The sequence below is a fragment of the Lemur catta genome, chromosome 2 (genome assembly GCF_020740605.2).
Source record: "Lemur catta isolate mLemCat1 chromosome 2, mLemCat1.pri, whole genome shotgun sequence".
NCBI lineage: Eukaryota > Metazoa > Chordata > Mammalia > Primates > Lemuridae > Lemur > Lemur catta.
The window spans coordinates 112,220,502-112,238,918 of NC_059129.1; the positions used below are offsets into that span (position 1 = coordinate 112,220,502).

At 37.5% G+C, this 18,417-nt stretch overlaps 1 protein-coding gene across 2 annotated transcripts in view; it reads left to right on the top strand.

Annotated features, from left to right (window-relative positions):
• PKIB (cAMP-dependent protein kinase inhibitor beta) overlaps positions 1 to 18,417 on the top strand; it is a 105,178-nt gene that overhangs the window by 53,681 nt on the left and 33,080 nt on the right. Inside the window, exon 3 of one of the 2 annotated variants that reach the window (XM_045542307.1) lies at positions 11,357 to 11,426. The gene's annotated coding sequence lies outside the window, so the exon portion shown is untranslated. Of the gene's footprint in view, positions 1 to 11,356; positions 11,427 to 18,417 lie in introns of those variants that run through there. The other variant, XM_045542305.1, reaches the window with a different exon arrangement.

Here is an 18,417-nt window from a genome sequence, read left to right on the forward strand (position 1 = left end):
CTGAGGCATGGAAGAACATCTCCCCATGACTGAAACGGCAACTTAAGCTAACATCAAGATTAGTAATAACATCACTAATAATTAATGAATGCTTTCTGAGGTTGGTGGAATTATTAGTCTCATTTTATTAATGAATAAACTAAAGTTTAGAGAGGGTATATGACTTGCCCAAAGACATAGAGCTATTTGGTGGCGGCGCTAGCGTGACTCAAGTGTTTCTGATTCTAGCTGCTGTGTTTTCCTGCCTTCCAAGAGAAAAGCTTGAGAATAGAATTATGAAAGTTTAGTTTAATGGCTCAATTACTTAGTCCTATTTCTGTTGTTTTCCTTATCCTGATTATATCATTTCTTCTGCATTTCCTTTGCTTTAAAATACTTCATAGAAATAGTACTATAGTGATTCTAATAAATGTCTTTGTTCTCTTGAGTGAGTTGGAACTTCAAGACTTAACTAACTGTGGTGGCTTGATATCTGTTAATATCCACAGGTCATGAGATGACACCTGGAAGCACTAGAAACACAAGCTGTTATAGAATACTCGGTTCATCTCAAGCCATTTTTATGTATTCTTTAATCTAAGATCAAATAGTCTGATCCTGGTTTTGCTTATCCTAGAAACTAACTATATACTTAGGGATGCCCTAATTTGAGAAAAGTCTCTAATCATAAAATGCAGCTTGAAGGAAGAGTCTGTTAAATCACTATGGTTCCCTGCATCAACACAGTTTATACCTGTGCCCTCTAGGAGCTGCTGATAGCCTACCACCATCCCCAAATGGATGCTTCCAAAGAGCTGCCACAACAAAGTGCCACCAACTGGGTGGCTTAAAACAAGAGAAATTTATTTGCTACAGTTCTAGAGGCCAGAGGTCTGAAGTCAAAGTGCTGGCAGGACTGTGCTCCCTCCAAAGCCTAGAGGAGAGGACACTCTCTTGTGTCTTCCAGCTTCAGTAGTACCAGGTATTCCTTGGCTGGTAGATGCATCCCGCCCATCTCTTCACAGGACATTCTCTCTTTGTGTCAGTGTCTTTACATTGTCATCTCTCTTTTTATAATGACACTAGTCATAAAGAATTAAGGATTCTACCCTGTTCTATTGTGATCTCATATTAACTTAACTTGGTTACATCTCCCCAGACCCGATTTCCAAATAAGATCATGTCCACAGGTACTGGGTGTTAAGACTTTAACGTATCTTTATTTGGAGACACAATTTAACTCATAACACCAACTCTGGTATCTGTGTTACTGCTGAGGTGTGACTAAGACCAGCCCCTCAGGGAAACATGGAAGTGGGTGGAATCATTCTGCTGGAAATCAGTTAGCCTTTTAGCATTTAGAATCTGTGTTCTTTTCACCACCTCCTTCAAAAAAGGATGTATTTTCATGATGATGTAGATATGCTGATATTTGAAGGTCCACAAGATGATATTATTTCAACTAGTGCAGTATGATATGACAACAGTAATACTGCAATGCAATGAAAATATCAACAACTGACAAAATCAACAGACTGGGCTGATGATGTGATTGAACTAGCTGCGACAATCAGAGAATGATTGATATTTGAAGCACAGCTTTCAGCAGCAGCTGCACCGAGAATTGGTCTTAGTGAATCACCACTGCAGCTGCCATTTTTCTCTGAGCCAGATAAATCCTGACATGAACAAGGTACTGTTACAGGAAGTGTAAATTCAGCCAGTTATGAATGTCACCGGCGTAAGTATGAGACTTGTAATCATTCTCAAATTAGAAAAAGGAGATAATTTTGACATTAAATATATTTTCGTTGAGCATTTTTGTTTCTTTTTTGTCTTATTTATAATCTTCTTGCCTTAAATTTTATGCAATTGAATATCTTAAAGTGAAGCATATCTAAATAAGTAATTTACCTTCTAAAAAACAAATATATTTAATATAATGTTTAGAATTTAGTGTTCCTAGTAAACACAACTCCAGGGAAAAATAAACCTTTATAAAAAGTATATTAAGATATTTTTAAATTCTAAATTTGGATTTTAATGACATCAACAGTTTTTACATTTAGCTATAAGTGTTGCTTGAACTATAGTGAGTGGCAGCCCTGAAGTGCACAGTCTGTACAGCCTAATGTAATGCCTGCTACAAATGCCTCTCCAGTTCTAGAAATATCATGAATTAGAAGGTTAAGCTTTCTTTGTTGTTGTTGACCCATATGCCTGGGTTAAAAAATCATCAAAATGACAACAACAATGCAAAAAGAAACAAGGCTAGGCCGTATCACTTAATAAAAATAAGTAGGAAAACCAGAAATGAGCATTTCAACATAAGTCTCTTTATTGATGAGCTAAATATGAAATCGTAATTTGGCCAGTGTACTTTGCAAATATTGTTCTTACAAACTGCTCAAAAATAGCTCTTCTCAAGGCCTTTAAAAATGGATTTATCGCAAAATGTTATTTTAGATTATTTTCTTAATGTTATTCTACAATCTGAAACTATAATACTAATCTGCATCTTATTTAGGTAGAAGCATCTAAATCTGGAGCATGTTAAATAGTTAGCAAAGATATGTTTGTCTGCATAAGATTCCTCTAATGCATTTCTCTTCTATCTGTGCTTTTCCTAGACTATATAGGAGAATGAAATAGCGATGACAAAATATCAGGACAAAATAGACTCAAGAGGGAGACCTTCAGCCCAAGAAATGACATGGTCAAAATCACACAGGAGTTTACACAGAGTTAGTTTTGAAAGAGAACAGACAACAGCAAAAGGAAGAAAGTTGGTTACAAAGTCAATTTTATTAATTAAAAAAATACTTAAAATGCATTTGAAATTTTTACAAACCTTTTCTGGTCCTATGTTGGTAATTGTTTATTTAGAGGCAATTTGCTTTTAGATGAAGCTGAGTTTTATACTCCCCCCACAATAAAGAAATGACCTGTTACCTCGTGCTAGTCATTTGACCTTCTAACGTACAGTTTGTCTTTTGGTACAAAACACAGTCATAATAGTGACTTCTGCTTATTACGCACTTACCATGTGTTAGGCATTATACTAAGTATTTGTCAGACATTGTCTTATTTAGTCATAACATCCTGTGAGGTGGAAGTTTTCTTTTCATGTAATAGATAGGGAAATTTGGGCTAAGGTTGCAACCCAAGTCACATAGCTGCTATGTTCTAGAGCCAGTCTGGCTCCAAAGCTCCTGAGCATAGCATTATACTGTTTTTAATGTTAGGGTCATTTAATGTTAGGGTCTTTAGCCTTTCATGACCAAACATTTATGACCATCTGACTCCTTTGCCCAGGGCTCTCACCATTGACACTGCCTCTCAGCAGAAGGTGAACCTTGCAAAAGCCCTTAAAGCATCGACATGCTACATATGCAGATGAAGAAACTAAAGTCCAAGGGCTTAATGCTTTGGAAAGGGTCATTTAGCTAACCAAAATTATGTTCATTTAATAAGAGCATCTTTACTTATTCAAAAGGGCACCAAATTGTTATATTTATATCAAAAACAATTTTTTTAATTAGGGATATATTATGGTTTTGTTGTACTCTTTGCCCACCTCCCACCTCTGTTTCTCTAGGAGTCCGTGGAATCACTTTCTGGTGGATGTGCCAGATATCACATTTACTGGTTGTCTTGAGCTGCCTTCATGGGCACATTGTTATGGTCTTTTTTAAACAGATCAAGCGTCTTTGAACAGGTTATTGATCTTATCAAGGTAGGGGTGGAGCATCTGGTGTTAAGAATATGATGCTAATAGGATGTCATTTAAAAACCACTTTGAAAAAATATGGGACATATCCAAAGTGACCTCTAAGGTAGAATTCATCAACTTTACTTTCCCATATATTCACTCTTTGCTGCTTCTGTGAGCTGACTTAGTCAGCCACTTCTACTGTTGGTAAGTCAGTGTGGCTTTGTGTTAGGCAGACATGGATCCATGCTTTGACTCTACTTGACACTGGCTCTATTATAACCTCAGGCTCCCTTGGGCATCCAATGGCATTAAGATTTCTTTCCGAAGGTTTTTTTTAAGGATTCAGTGAGAGAATGTTTAAAGCATCTGGAAAGTCATGGGTGCTCAGCAGTTGTTCACTTCCTTCCCCAATGTGTTGGTATATTCACTTTTACGTATAACATAGTTTTCATGAGCTTTCTTTTGTGAGCATAAATGTTTGTAGATGCCAGATGTAAATCTACTACTATGGACATAACAATAGTGGGGTTAGACCTAACATTTTATTTCAATTTATTTTATAATTAACATTAAAATTCTTTTATTAACTGTGGTTGATACCTAATAGATTCCTCTTTAACCCCAGATATACCTATTAAAATGTTGTATGTCATAATGGAACACATGCGAGGCTTATGAGATGATTTCTTGGTGTTCAAGGATTATGATATAAGTAAGCAAGTAATATAGACTAAGAAGTTCAATATTGGTGGAAAAATTTAAAATTTACTTCCTTTATTGAAGCTTTGCAAGCAAACATTCAGAAGCAGTAAGTAGATTACAATAAATGTGAATCTGCTGCTTTGGTGCTGTGGTTTTTATGTGGCACATGGTAAGAGGATGGAAAGAGGGGCTTTCCTGGTTGATCTGCATGGCTTTCAGGTTATATTTAAATGCCAGGAATTCTAGAACCACGTAGGCCACACCTGAGAAGATATGCAGACAGATGGGAGTGAAGCAATGGCAATTTTGCATGTTGAGTGGCAAATGTCATGAAACACATCCCTCATCTGCTGTCTCTGTCCCACTCCTAACATAGACATGCCCTTCCCTTATATCAACTCAAAATAAGAAAAAAGCTTTTTTTCTTTTTATTCCCAAAGCTAATTTGTTGCTGTACAGCAACCTTTGTCCAAGTATCTTGCAACCATTTACAAAGGAAAGGTCATTTTATGGCAGCCCTTCCCACCCTGATCCACCTGAAGGAATGAAAAGTAATAAGTCTGATCATTATGCAAAGAAAATGAGGGTGTGTGGAATCTCAAAATATGAAATCCCAGTATTAAGAATTTAAAAGAAAAATAATTATAAAACTCAAGCATGATACTAAAAACAACAGTGAAAACTAGCTTCCAAACAAGTGGAAAGACCGTGGATAATGCAGTCATTATATGAAGAGGAGGAGATTACCAACAGATTTCTCTTCAAATGGAAAGAGGGGAATATCAAATTCGCATGCAAAGTTAATTAGTATGATTGACTTCAAAGAAAATGGAGTGGTAAAGAGTCTTAGAATCTTCCCTGATATCCCTTAAACAGCCACCGTGTGCATTCTGCAGGCTAATGCTAGAGAAAAAATAATCTTCCAGACAAAGCTAATATGGTGAGTTTCATCAACCTGAAATAAACAGTGTAATGAAAAACAGAAATTTTTGGTCTGGCTCTTCTCTAAAAATTGCTCTCCTTGTTGGATGGCCCAGGCCAGGTGGGGAAGGACTATTGAAGAGCCTGGTACAGTGTTGCCTGAATGTTCTGGAATGCTGGTGACCTTCCAGTAATTGCAATGTATCTCACAAATGATACAGATTCTCAAACTCTTGCTTCTTATATGGATGGAACAATCAGCTTCCATGTTGCCAACTTTTTGTATTACCTTTATTTACTTCAAAGCTTAAATGTGAAATTTAGACTCACTGTATCTTTGAATGAAACTTAATAAAAATTGAAGAGGAGAATTTTGTTTCAGTTTGTCATTTCTACTTATAAACATCAGCCTCCTAGAATGAATGAGTAGCAAAACAATTCTGCTTCCTTCTTCTTTATTCCTCTCACCTCATTTCTCCCTCCAGTGTAATAATTAAAAAAAAAAAAAAGGAAAGAAAGATATAGGTGCCTGTTGTATGTCCTTTTCTCCCTTGGAATTCTGGAATTTAAATTAAGACTAAAGCCTGATTGAGACCTGGCTTGTTCAGAACCCTGATTAATGCTTTTCTATTTCAAGAAATGATTCCTTTAATTTTTCATGAAAGCTTTAAATGGATTTAAGACGTTTGGACTATATCAAATTCCCTTTAAATTTGTTTGTCAGCTTGAATCAAGGTTAATTCTATTATTCTACGTTTTTAATCATTACCTCTCTCCTATGTAACATAATAACATTTTTTTCCCCCTTTTGCTGATTACTGCTGCTTCCTCCTGCCTTCTGTCGTTCAGTTTTTGGCACTTCCTGATCTCTCTCGGTCTGAGATTCTATTAATTCTCACATTTTCTACTGTATATAGTATAAAAAATTGCTGAAATTTCTATTTTCCATTTTCTCCTTTTGTCTAAGTTCCAGGCCCATACTCCTGGTTGCTTACCAAGCATATCCTGTGGGCACTTTTGCAGCTGCCATCTGACTCTACTAATCTCCCTCTCACCTGTTATTTTGTTGGTGGTTCCACTATTGTCCTAGTTCTCTGGAAATAGAACCTTGGAACTGTTTCATCTCATCATTTTCCCTCATTCAGTGTAGCCTATCACCACGTTCCATGGATTTTTCCATTTTGAAATGTTGTTTATATCCATATGTATTAGTTAGGACATCAGTTTGGCAGTTATAACAAAGTCTCCTCAAAAACAATGGATGAAATACAATGTAAGTTTAATTCTGTCTTATGTGAAGTTTAGGTAGGTGGTACAGGGCTGGTTTAGTGGTTTCTTCCATCTTGTTTTGTCATCCTCAAGGAATTGTCTTTGTCCGCCTCATGGCAAATGTCTCATTACCACAGATGCAGTCCAGTTTTCAGAAAGGGGAAAAGAGAGGAGAGAGACCACACTCCCCTCTCTTTCAGGTTGTAACTTGGAAGTGTAATACATCACTTCTGCTTATGGCTCATGGTTAATGACAGAATTTACTTGCATGACTATACCTAGCAGCATGGAAGGTTTGGTAATGTCTTTAGCTATGCATGCAGCTGGACTTTCTATTTCTATAGCAGAAGAGGAGAAGAGCTACTGGCAGCCCACTAGCAGTATCTGCCACTTTCTTACTCCAATTTTACTATCATTACCCTTCTGTGGGTTCCTATTGTCCATTGTCAAGATTACTTCTATAGACTGTTAGCTGAATTTTCTGTTTGGTCACTGTCAATCCACCCATTCTTTCTTTTACATAACCATTTGTTTTTTTGGTTAAAACTTGTTAAACCTTTGCTCAGTGGCCCACAGCATAAAGTCTCTGATTCAAAGCCCTTTATAATCTGATGCTAGTCTACCTGTTTTCAGCCTTTTCTCAACTTTCATTCTTTCATAAATTTATTCGTTCAGTAAACATGTATTGAGTGCCTACTATATGTCAGACACAGTGTCATTTGTCCTACTAAGTTAGTTCATTTGGGCTCTGTGTATAGAAAACATCCTCATGAATGCACATTCTCTCTAATATCACTGCATTTCATCACTTTGATGGTTGTTTTCACCATTGTAATGCTTGAGAGGTTAAATACATCTTAAGAACAGCCCTTTAAAACTAGGTCTTACAGTTGAAGTGGTTAATTTGCTTTACAGAGTCACATTATGTTCACCTGACACATTTCAACTTTCAGGTTTTTATAAATTTTAGAAATATGACTTGCTTTTAAAAACAAAACAAAAATGGAAAAGAATATTATTGAAGCAGCTATAACTAGATTTAGTAGCTCACTGACATTGTAAAATAGCTCAAATGCAAGCACAGACTAAATATTATAGTTGTCTAGTTGCTTATTTGTTCCCCTGCAACTTAACCTAATCCCTAGTCCTACAGACTGAGGCGTAAAGGTCTTTATAGCAGAACACGTCTTTGACAGGGCTTTGTCCTCCAAACTACATTTCCTTCTCCTTCCACAATCCTAGGTATTATGAGGCAGAAATTTAGATAATATAATTAACCTGACATAGTTTTTTTATTTGCATTTATTTTTCAGAGAAGTTGCTGGACCAGATGGGATACATGAGGCTGAGTTATACAAATTCAGGGTTAAGTCCATGTATTAAATTTTGATATTTTTTTCATCATTGATTTCTTGTACAAATTTTGATTTTTAAAACATATTGCATTAAAATACTATTTATCTTGATTTCTGAGCTTTTGGGCAGCCCTTGAAATTTTGTATTTGGGGCTCAGTGGATTTTTCTTCTTTATGCATATTATTTACATATTGCCATGGCTGGCTGCTTCAGTAATTAAAACTTTTAAGTTAGAAAATATGTATATTTGGAAGAGAAAATAAGTATCTATTGTTTTGCCAAACCTTAGAAGAAAAAACTCGCCTTAAATTCTAACTGCTCATGGCTTAAGTATTTACCTTTACAACTGAGATTGTCTTGGGATATGCAAAGAAACCAGTCCCTGAAAACAAGCAAGGCAGGAACACCAAAAGCGAAGGTGGACAAGTGCCCAGGATTAATACTTTTAGCTACTTTATTACATTCTATCTTGAAATGGCTTTTCTCATTACATCTCCAGCCTGGTAGCCTCATCTAAAATGGCAGCGTGGCCACGTCCTTCACAAACTACTGTATACCCTGGAGGGGAACGAAGTGGGGCCGGGTAGGGAGGAGAGTGGATAGAGCCTCAGACATTGAAGTCTGAGGTACCCAGAGCAATTCTGCTTGTATCTATCATATATAATGGTCTTCTGCTAAAATGTTCATTTGAAAAGAATATATTTCACAGCTGAAAAAAGTTTGAAAATTACTGAACTCAATGATATTCAAGATCTCTGCTAACTCACAATTCTGAGTGTGTATGTGTTTCCAGGGTGATGCATTCGTGCTGATTCACTCACGCCTTGATCCACACTCCCCTGGCAAGGGGTGCAGTACACCTGGGCAAGACTGCTGGCTTTTTTGGTTTTGATATCTCTTAGCTGCCATAAATATCACCATGTTTTCTCTGGATTTAATTGTACTTCCAGGAGAGATAAAGCAGAGAGAATTAGACCTTGTGTGATAGCAACATCTTGCAAATTGTGCATCCTATATTGAAGTTCAGGAAGAACATATTGTTAATACATCTAGTTATATTTATTTTTATTTTATTTTTAATTTCTGTCAATGTGTTTACCATATATAGCAATTACAAGTTAAAAGATAAGTTATATTAGTCTATTAGTATAGTAATACTTTTAATTTATGGAAATAAATATTCATGTATGGGAGATGTGTACACATAAAATTTTTATTTGGTATTGTTAGGGGCATGTCACTGTTCTTGAAATTTTTTCAAGAATTACTTTACTTTTGTTTGTGAAATATTTGATAATTGGTAACTTAAAGGATGAGTAGAGATTCTCTCAGTCTCTTAACCTTTAGTGTGTTCATGTTAAGTATCTGAATTTTGATGTATATGAATAATCAAAAATATAAATGGATTACTATTTTCAAAGTCCATTACATAAGTATATTTGAATGAAACATAAACTGCAAAGAAGTGGAGAGGGAAAAATAGCTATCTCAATCCTCTTCTATTTTTTTTATCTTTTTATTTGTTGGTTCTATTGCAATTGGCAGAGATAAGTGGATTTTCCTAAAATAAAATTAAACAAAAATTTAATCATGAAAAGGGTATAAAATTATAGGGATTTTTAAAACATGTATTTTACAGATGCAAATAGCAATGTTTACTTTTATCTAATGGACTTTAAACTGAATTCCTATTTGTAGTTTCTACTAGATCTTTGTTAAGAGCTATGTCTAAATGATTGAAAAAATTAAAGCTACAGACATTTGTTTACTTAATCTTGTTTTTTAGGGGTGCATATTTGCATTATATAAATTTTTATTTTATTACTACTTCCCATATTTTTCTCTTCCTCTTCTCAGTTCCTTGTATTTGGTCTGCACATACAGGACTCAATTAAAGGGAACAGCAAAAACCATATGAGAAGCTGGGTATGGGAACAAGGTTAAAATATGTCTGCTTTTGATTTTTAAATTCTTCCAAGGTGATAAAATATGCACTCAGGTAGCTCTAAGTCTGAAAAGCACCTCACGCACCTTGACATTCAACAGATATTTATTGCATTCCTCCTACCATCTGTGAAACACGGTGGTAGGGACAAGACGAATGAGTCACAGTCCATGACCTCAAAAGGCTTAAAAAAACTTGTTTGAGGCAGGAAGGCAGACACTAATCAGAAGTGTATAATGCATGTGATAAGTGCAATCAGAGAAATATACCAGAGTGTTTTAAAGCCCAGAGGAGGGAACCTATCTAGCCTGAGGGAAGCATAAAAGGTTTCTGAGAGAGGAGTGCCCAAGTTGACCCAGAATGGATGAAGAGATGTTAGTGAGGGCATGGGCAGGGGATGGAGGGCAGAGACCCTCAGTCACAGGGGTGATATAAACAAGGCACAGGGGCTCCATGGGCAGGGTGTGACTGCAGAGCTTTAAGATTGGTACCGGGGAGCATGGGTGAAAAGGAAGGAGGCTGCTTGGGGCTGGTTCTTGGAGGGCTCTATGTACCATGTGAAGGGATTTGGACTTGATTCTATAGGTGATGGGAAGGCTGAGAAGGATTAATCATAGAATAATCATGAGCAGATTTTCTTTGGAATAATTCCACATGACATCTGTGCAAAGAGTGGATTTGCAGGGAGCAAGCATGCATACAAGAAAATCATTTCGGGTGTTGTTGTCATAGGCCAGGAAGGGCAGACTGAACTAGGGCAGTGGGAGTGAGGTAGAGCGAATTTCCAAAGTGCCTTATTGCTAGGAGTGGATAATGAGAATTCTAATAGTTTATACCTCCATTATTTTTCTCCCTTCTTGTGTCAGGTGCTAAGCCCTGAAACACAGAGTCTACTCTGTGAACAGGAATTGTATGCATATAGTTTATTTTGAATTCTAGGAAGCAAGATGGTCAGATTCCTTCCATATAGTCTCCATGTGGGTACTGGGAATATTGGTACAATGCCTCAGGACACTTATGAAAGGTGCAAAATATTCTCTGAAGTAGTGTTCTAAAAGTGTCATGTGTTTCTACAATCTCCCAAAGGTGTAACCATGCCAAGTATTTTCTTACTGTTATTTGTCTGTGGCTACAAATGCTTCCCGTAATGATTGGTTGTTTTTACATGATGATTTTCTCAACTTGACATTGATCTCTAATACCACCGATGCAGCAATTATCTACCGGATTTTGTAGCTGATAATCATAGGCACTAACACCTGTTATTTGAAATGAAGCCCTTTTAACTTTTAATAGATTTTTTGTTGTTGTTGAATTAGAGGTTCTACTTTTCCTAAGAAAGTCCAGCAAGTCATGGTGTTTATTAGTTTTAACTTTTTTTTAAGCCAAAATGATTAAAATTTGGTTAATTAACTGAACTGTCTCCTTTGCTGGTTCTTCATACTTTTTTTTTTTTTTTTAATTTGCAGGAAAGAAAGTTTCTCAGAGTTTCTTCCTAAACCTGTGTTAGAAATAACAGCGTATTTTATTCAGATATTTGTAAGTATCCTTTTCTTCTTCATTTAGGAAATTAGATATTGATTTTGTGGAAGAAATGGTTCCTACAGTAAAACACTTGACAGGATATAGCTACACAGTCTGAGGTAGCATGCAGAATTTGTATGAGAGTAAAACACACACAAAAATCTGCTACTCCTCAAACAACAAAGAAACCAAAACCTCAAACAGAAAACCTTCATCAAGTCTATCTACAGCTAGTGAATATTTGGTTTATTCTTTGGCAGTTTCTTTTTCTTGATGTCATTTTCTTTCTTTCTTTTTTGAGACAGAGTGTCACTCCATTACCCTAAGTAGAGTGCCATGGCATCAGCCTAGCTCACAGCAACCTCAAACTCCTGGGCTCAAGCAATCCTTTTGCCTCAGCCTCCCGAGTAGCTGGGACTACAGGTGTATACCACGACACCCAGCTAATTTTTTCTATTTTTATTAGAGATGGGCTCTTGCTCTTGCTCAGGCTGGTCTTGAACTTCTGAGCTCAAGTAATCCTTCCGCCTCGGCCTCCCAGAGTGCTGGGATTACAGGTGTGAGCCCCCGTCCCCAGCCTTGATGTCATTTTTGTTACGTTTTTCCCCTTTGTGAAAATATCAGTGTGTCCACATATTTTAGAAAGTTTATAACATCAATGAAGAGGGGAAAAAGAGTAGGCCATGAACACAGGAGAGGAAAAAATTTGTATTCTGTTAAAAGTTATATGGCTTTTCCATGAACACTTTCAGTGAAGCTTTTTAAAAGTCAAATCTAGGTCTGAAAATAGCTAAGGTCCATTCAGTTGCTTATGAAATGCTTATTATTGTGCTATACCCAAAACATGTCAACTCAGGAATGGGGAATCTGAGAGACCCTTCCTATTTCAATTTAACAAGAATTCAAGATAAGCATACATTTTCAGAAACAGATAGATGTTTTATTAGATGAATTTAGAAGAAGCAGTGACAGGAAAAAAAAAAACTTTGTCCTAAAAATGTATCGGTAGTGATAGCATTTTCTATTTTGTTCTTCCCTGAAAGAAAACTTCAAGTCCAATGAAGTTCTATTATAGCACTAAAGCAAACATTCAGCATGTTGAATTTAATAACACAGAGCCAAGGGCCCATGGTATAAAGACAGATCAGTGAAGCAGTCATGTAACTAATGTGTGTGGATCTGAGTGTACTTCTCACAAGCTGCGTAAGACCTGGGACAGCATAATTCTGGCTTCTCAATGGTAAATATTTGTTTCAATGTTGTTGACTAGAAATGATGACTACCTTAGATCATTTTATGATTCCAGGAAATCCCTGAAACATTGCTGCTCAGTAGTTAATAGTCATTTTATCTTGGTTAAGCTATGGTTATTATAATGACATTAACATTTATGTAGTAGCTAATAAAACCAACCAACAGGAACTGAGACATATTTCTAACTTGCTTCATCAGATAAGATCTCAGCAAATTGTTTAATTAAAAGGTGCACTAAAAGCTCAATTACACATTCTCTAGCAATATAGGCTGTTTACTAGCTATGCAGCATTAGTTTTCAGTTCCGATGCATACATTTGTTAATCTTGTGATTTGAGGCAAGTACCTGAACTCTCTAATTCTTCAGTTTGTCAGTAAAATAAGGATAACAATGCTTATGTCACAGATTTGTTAGGGGATTAAAGGAAATCTTGACACAATAAAAGTAACAATAATGAAATAATCCTATACTGCAGTTATGATTTCCTATCCTTATTGTTTTGTAAGCCTTGACATATTTTATGCATGTAAAGATTTTATTTGTCAACATATATAATCTATTTTGTGGAAGAAGTGGTATTTATAAAATCACTGAAAGAGTGGTTAACATGTAGACTTTTGGCCACACTCCCAGCTACTTTTAACAAGCATCTTAGATAACTCACATGAAAGTAATTCACAGGCTACCGTTTGAGAAACACGAATTTTCCTTTAAAAAATTAGTTGATTGTCAAAATCAACAATATGTATATATACACACAATATACATATACATACAATATATACATATACATTGTGTATATATACAATATATACTATATATATTATAAAATATATATATTTTCCTGGGACCCTACCTTGGAGATTACGATTTGGCAGCAGATCTGGAGCAAGTCTTTGGAACTTTTGTTTTCAAAGAATTACCTCACTGATTTTGACATCTGCAAGCTACTGCTGTACAGCCTCACTGTATCTCTAACTTTTTATTGATGAAGCTTTTGGCTGTGCTTACAACATGTGGATGAGAGGATAATTATGAATGTGTGCTTCAGCTAGTCCAGATCAAGTTACAGGAGTAAAAGGGTGAGTTTGGATGTCTGCACTGTATGCAGTAATGAGACTGACAGTCTTCTCACCCTTGCTTCTGCAGCAACTTTAAGTAAATCCATGTATCGAGCCCATAAATTGCAGATTTCCTGAACCAGAATGAACTATTCCTGACCATCTAGTCTAAACCTTTTATTTCACAGAGGAAGCAAGTAGGCTTAGAGATTTGCTTAAGGCCCCAGGACAAGAACAGGGCTAACAATCGGGTTTCTGCCCTGAACTCAGTGCCATTTCCGTCACAGTTGGCTGACTCTGCCATTTCAGGAACCTGTAACACCAGTGAAACCAGCATCTCTAGCACTGACTTTGGGCTTCCCAAGCAGCCATAGAAAGTGTTCTTTGAGTCAGCTTTCCGACCTAACTGTCCAGGCATCTGCAAGTGAGACTGTCTTCCTCCCCAGTTCCAGTTTCAGTCTTGAATAGCAAGAGGCAGAAAGGCCACTAGGGACTGCCGGTACTCACCTGTAGAGGACACATGTTCCTGCAGTGGCACCATCTTCTTTATTGCCTTCTGGAGTCCTTATCTTACCCAGAGCCAGGTCTTTCCTTAAACTCCCTGTCTCCAGGTGGCAGAGCCATCATCATTTTAGTCAGTCTTCTTATGCTTGCATCCTTTTTTTCTTGCCATTTCTTTAACGGCCCTTATTTGGACACTTTTTAGCTCTGGAGTGCCATTAAGTCCAAGAAATCTTAAGTACTACCCTGTCCCAAGAACAGTCCTAAGTACTAGAGATGAAAAAGGAATTCAGTATGGTCCTAGTTTCAGAAGAATTGACAACATTATGAGGAAGGAGGCTGGTATAAAAATGTTATGGGGACATTTGTGAGTGCCACAAGAGCACAGGAGCCACAGCGTCCACTTTCTAGGGAAATAAAAAAAGCCTTTCCAGAGGAGGTGAAATTCATCTGTTTTAGGCGTAAAAACCATAAACCACACTATAAATGTGTAACACTTTGAAACCACGTGAAAAGAATGTTCCCGAGGCTTAATGAAGAGAGCAAATACAATGGAGATAAATAAGGCAGGTGTCAGCATGACAGAGGGAGAGAGAGGCACTGCTACACGTGGCAGGAAGGTCTGCGTCTTCTCCTCACACCAGTGCCTCCAACCTGCATGACCCTAGGCGCTCTAGTCAGATCTTGAGGCTTCACTTGACTCACTCCTTCAATTCATTCAAATAATGAAGTCCATGTTATAGACTATCCTACATACTTGGGAAGCCATCAAATGGAGAGGAAAAGTGCATCCCAGACAAAATGCTGTCTGAGCCAAGGCCTTGATTTTGAGTGGCTGGAAGGAGAGGACTCCAGGCAGGAGGAGCTGCATACGTCCCGTGGCCTGGGTCTGGAGGTGAAAGGGAGCATGTCTGGGCTTTACACGTCTTGAATGGAGAGCAGTTTCTTTCAACTGCTGGACCAGAGGGGAGGGGAGAAGAAGCAAGAGATGGTGTGGGAAGGAAGCAGAGTGTAAGTTATGAAGGGTGTTGTAAGTCACGTTAAGGAGTTGGGTGAGTTTTTCCTGGAGTAAGGGGAGTGACGGAAGATCTGAGATGGTGAGATTTGTTTGGCTAGTGCCAAGAATGGATGACAGGGCAACAAAACGGAGGCAGGACAGTTGGTGAGGAGGATAATCTAAGCCAAAGAGTCTGGTGATCTTAACTAGGGTAGTGAAAGAGGGTGGGAGAGGGGCATCCTCTCCAATAGATTGAAAATCTGTTTAGAGACCAGAGTTTACATGACCTGGTGGTCATGGAGAGTGAGGGAGAAGGATGGGTTTCTGACCTATGCAACTGGGTGGATTATTACAGTGCTGTTCACTGAGAAAGAAAATTCAGGAGTAACAAGCTTCCAAAGGAAGATGAAGATCTCTAAGCCAAAGGGATGAGATCAGCTGACCTGTGGTGGGGCTCTTCAATATTAAATGGCACTCCACATGCTGAGAATATCACACACATTGTCACACTAGATCGTCTTAACTGTGGGAGGTATTATTATGTGAACTCCAAAGAGGTGGAAGCCGAGGCTCAGAGAGCTTAAGTGCCTTACATAAGTTCCCTTAGTTAAGAAACAGTGGAGCCAAAAGTTCAGACCAGAGTTCTAAACCAGGTGTATTGCATCCCAAAGCACATGTACCTTCTCTGCTTTCTTTTTAGCTCTGACACATATAATTCTGTGAAAATAGGTCAATTGTAGAGCACAAATAACTGGAGACTTTATGGACTGTTACACAGAACACATAAACTCTACCTTCCAAGTTGCCACCATGTCTCACTTGGAATGCTACAACTGTCTTCTGATTCATCTCTTGAATCTACTTTTCCTCTTTTTCAATCTATTCCATTTGCTACAGACAAAATGACCTTTTTAAAACTCGATTCTGATTGGCATTCTATTGCTTAAAATCCTTCAATGACTTCCTCTCACTATTAGAACACACCAAATCCTTAACATGTCTGAATGATGTGGCCCTTAGTAAACCACACACTTTATCATGAGCAGTTCTCACCCTGTGCTGTGGCCACACTGTTCTTCCTTTAATTCCTGAAATCTGTTGTGCTCTTCTGCACGAAATACTCTTTTCCTACCTCTATACCTGCTCGCTACTTTTCTTGCTTCGTGTGTCAGCTCCTACTGTCAATGAGCCAGATCCTGATACACTCACATAACACCTTATAATTTTTCATCTAAGTCTTACCACAGTTTGTAATCATATAAAGATTTGTCTTGATTTTTTTAATAATGTTTTTCTCACCCATTAGATTCTATAAAAACAATTATAAAGCTGTTGGGGTAGTCATATAATTGGCACTCAATAGTTATTTTTTGAGTTAATTAATTCATAAATGTATGAAAGTGACTTTGGATTAGCTAATTTACATTTGATAATTTGCTTGGTAAATTACTGTTTAGAAATTTTTTAATTTAATCATCAGGGAAATGCAAATCAAAACCACAATGAGATATCACTTAACTCCAGTGAGAATGGCCTTTATCAAAAAGTCCCAAAACAACACATGTTGGCGTGGATGCAGAGAGACAGGAACACTCATACACTGCTGGTGGGACTGAAAACTAGTGCAACCCCTGTGGAAAGCATTATGGAGATACCTTAAACAGATTCAAGTAGACCTACCATTCAATCCAGCAATCCCATTATTGGGCATATACCCAGAAGAACAAAAGTCATTCTATAACAAAGACACTTGTACCCAAATGTTTATAGCAGCACAATTCACAATTTCAAAGATGTGGAAACAACCCAAATGCCCATCAATCCACGAATGGATTAGTAAACTGTGGTATATGTGTACCATGGAGTATTACTCAGTTAGAAGAAATAACGATGATACGACATCTCTTTGGTTCTCCTGGAGAGAGTTGGAACCCATTATATTAAGTGAAGTATCCAAAGAATGGAAAAACAAGCATCACATGTACTCACCAGAGAATTTGTTTCCCTGATCATCACCTAAATGCACATCAGGGAAGGATACCAATTGGATATCAGACTGAGATGGGGGGTGGGGGATGGGTGGGTTGGTGGGGGTTGAGGGTGGGGGGAGGGGATGGGTGTATGCCTACATGATGAGTGCATTGCGCACCGTCTGGGGAATGGTCATGCTTGAAGGTGCTGACCTGGGGAGGTGGGGGGCGGAGGGGATGGAGGTATGACTACATGGTGAGTGCCAGGCGCACTGTCTGGAGAATGGACACGCTTGACGCTCTGACTCAGGGGGATGGGCGGGACATGGTCAATGTATATAACCTGAACTTATGTACCCCCATGATGAGCTGAAAAAAAAAAAAAAGAATATTTCTTTTACTTGTAAAGTAAACTGAGTTTCAGTCATATACAATATTGTTTTTAATACTCAAATGATATAATATTTCTCCTGGTATTATATTGTAATTGCTTTTCCCCTTCTGAAGTCAATATTCTTTTGCTCAATAAATGAAGCTAATTCGAACAGCATAGGGGTAATTACCTAATTGACATTTTTTTGGATTAAACCAATTAAACCAAAGCAATTAAAACTTGGAAATGGCAACTATAAAACAACAATATATCACCATTCAGTATACTGATGAAGGATGGAAATACGTCATAATTTGTTTTTTAATGTCATGTTTTTATTGCACTTGCTAATTAGATGAGGCTTTTCCATCCCGGCCCCACAGAAAATGATTTAGAATTTTCAGGAGTGAATTTTATTTTTTCCCCTCAAGAATGTTTTTCTACCATGTGACTACACACAGTGTAACAAATGAAGGTTGGGTATGGCCTAGGGAAGGATGCCACTAATGTGTCGGTCCACAGCCTTCAAGTGGTAGCTCTCAGTGTTTAAAACTGGCTCCCAGAACTCTGGACTGAACAACTGATTGGACTGTGGGATGGAGTCTAGCATGAGAAATTTTTTCATTCCATTCTCCAGATACATTGTTGAGGTCCCCCAGGATTGTCTGCTGAATATAGACAATCATAGTTATCTAGCCTTTCAAGGTCTAAAAGTCAACTGAGCGGAATGATTACATAAACACTAAACAAATTTTTTATAGCTTGAACAGTCTATAATTCTAATTGGAAGAAGGGGGTAATTAAAGATGGGTTTACAGATTATACCCACCATGTCCACAAGTGATCTGA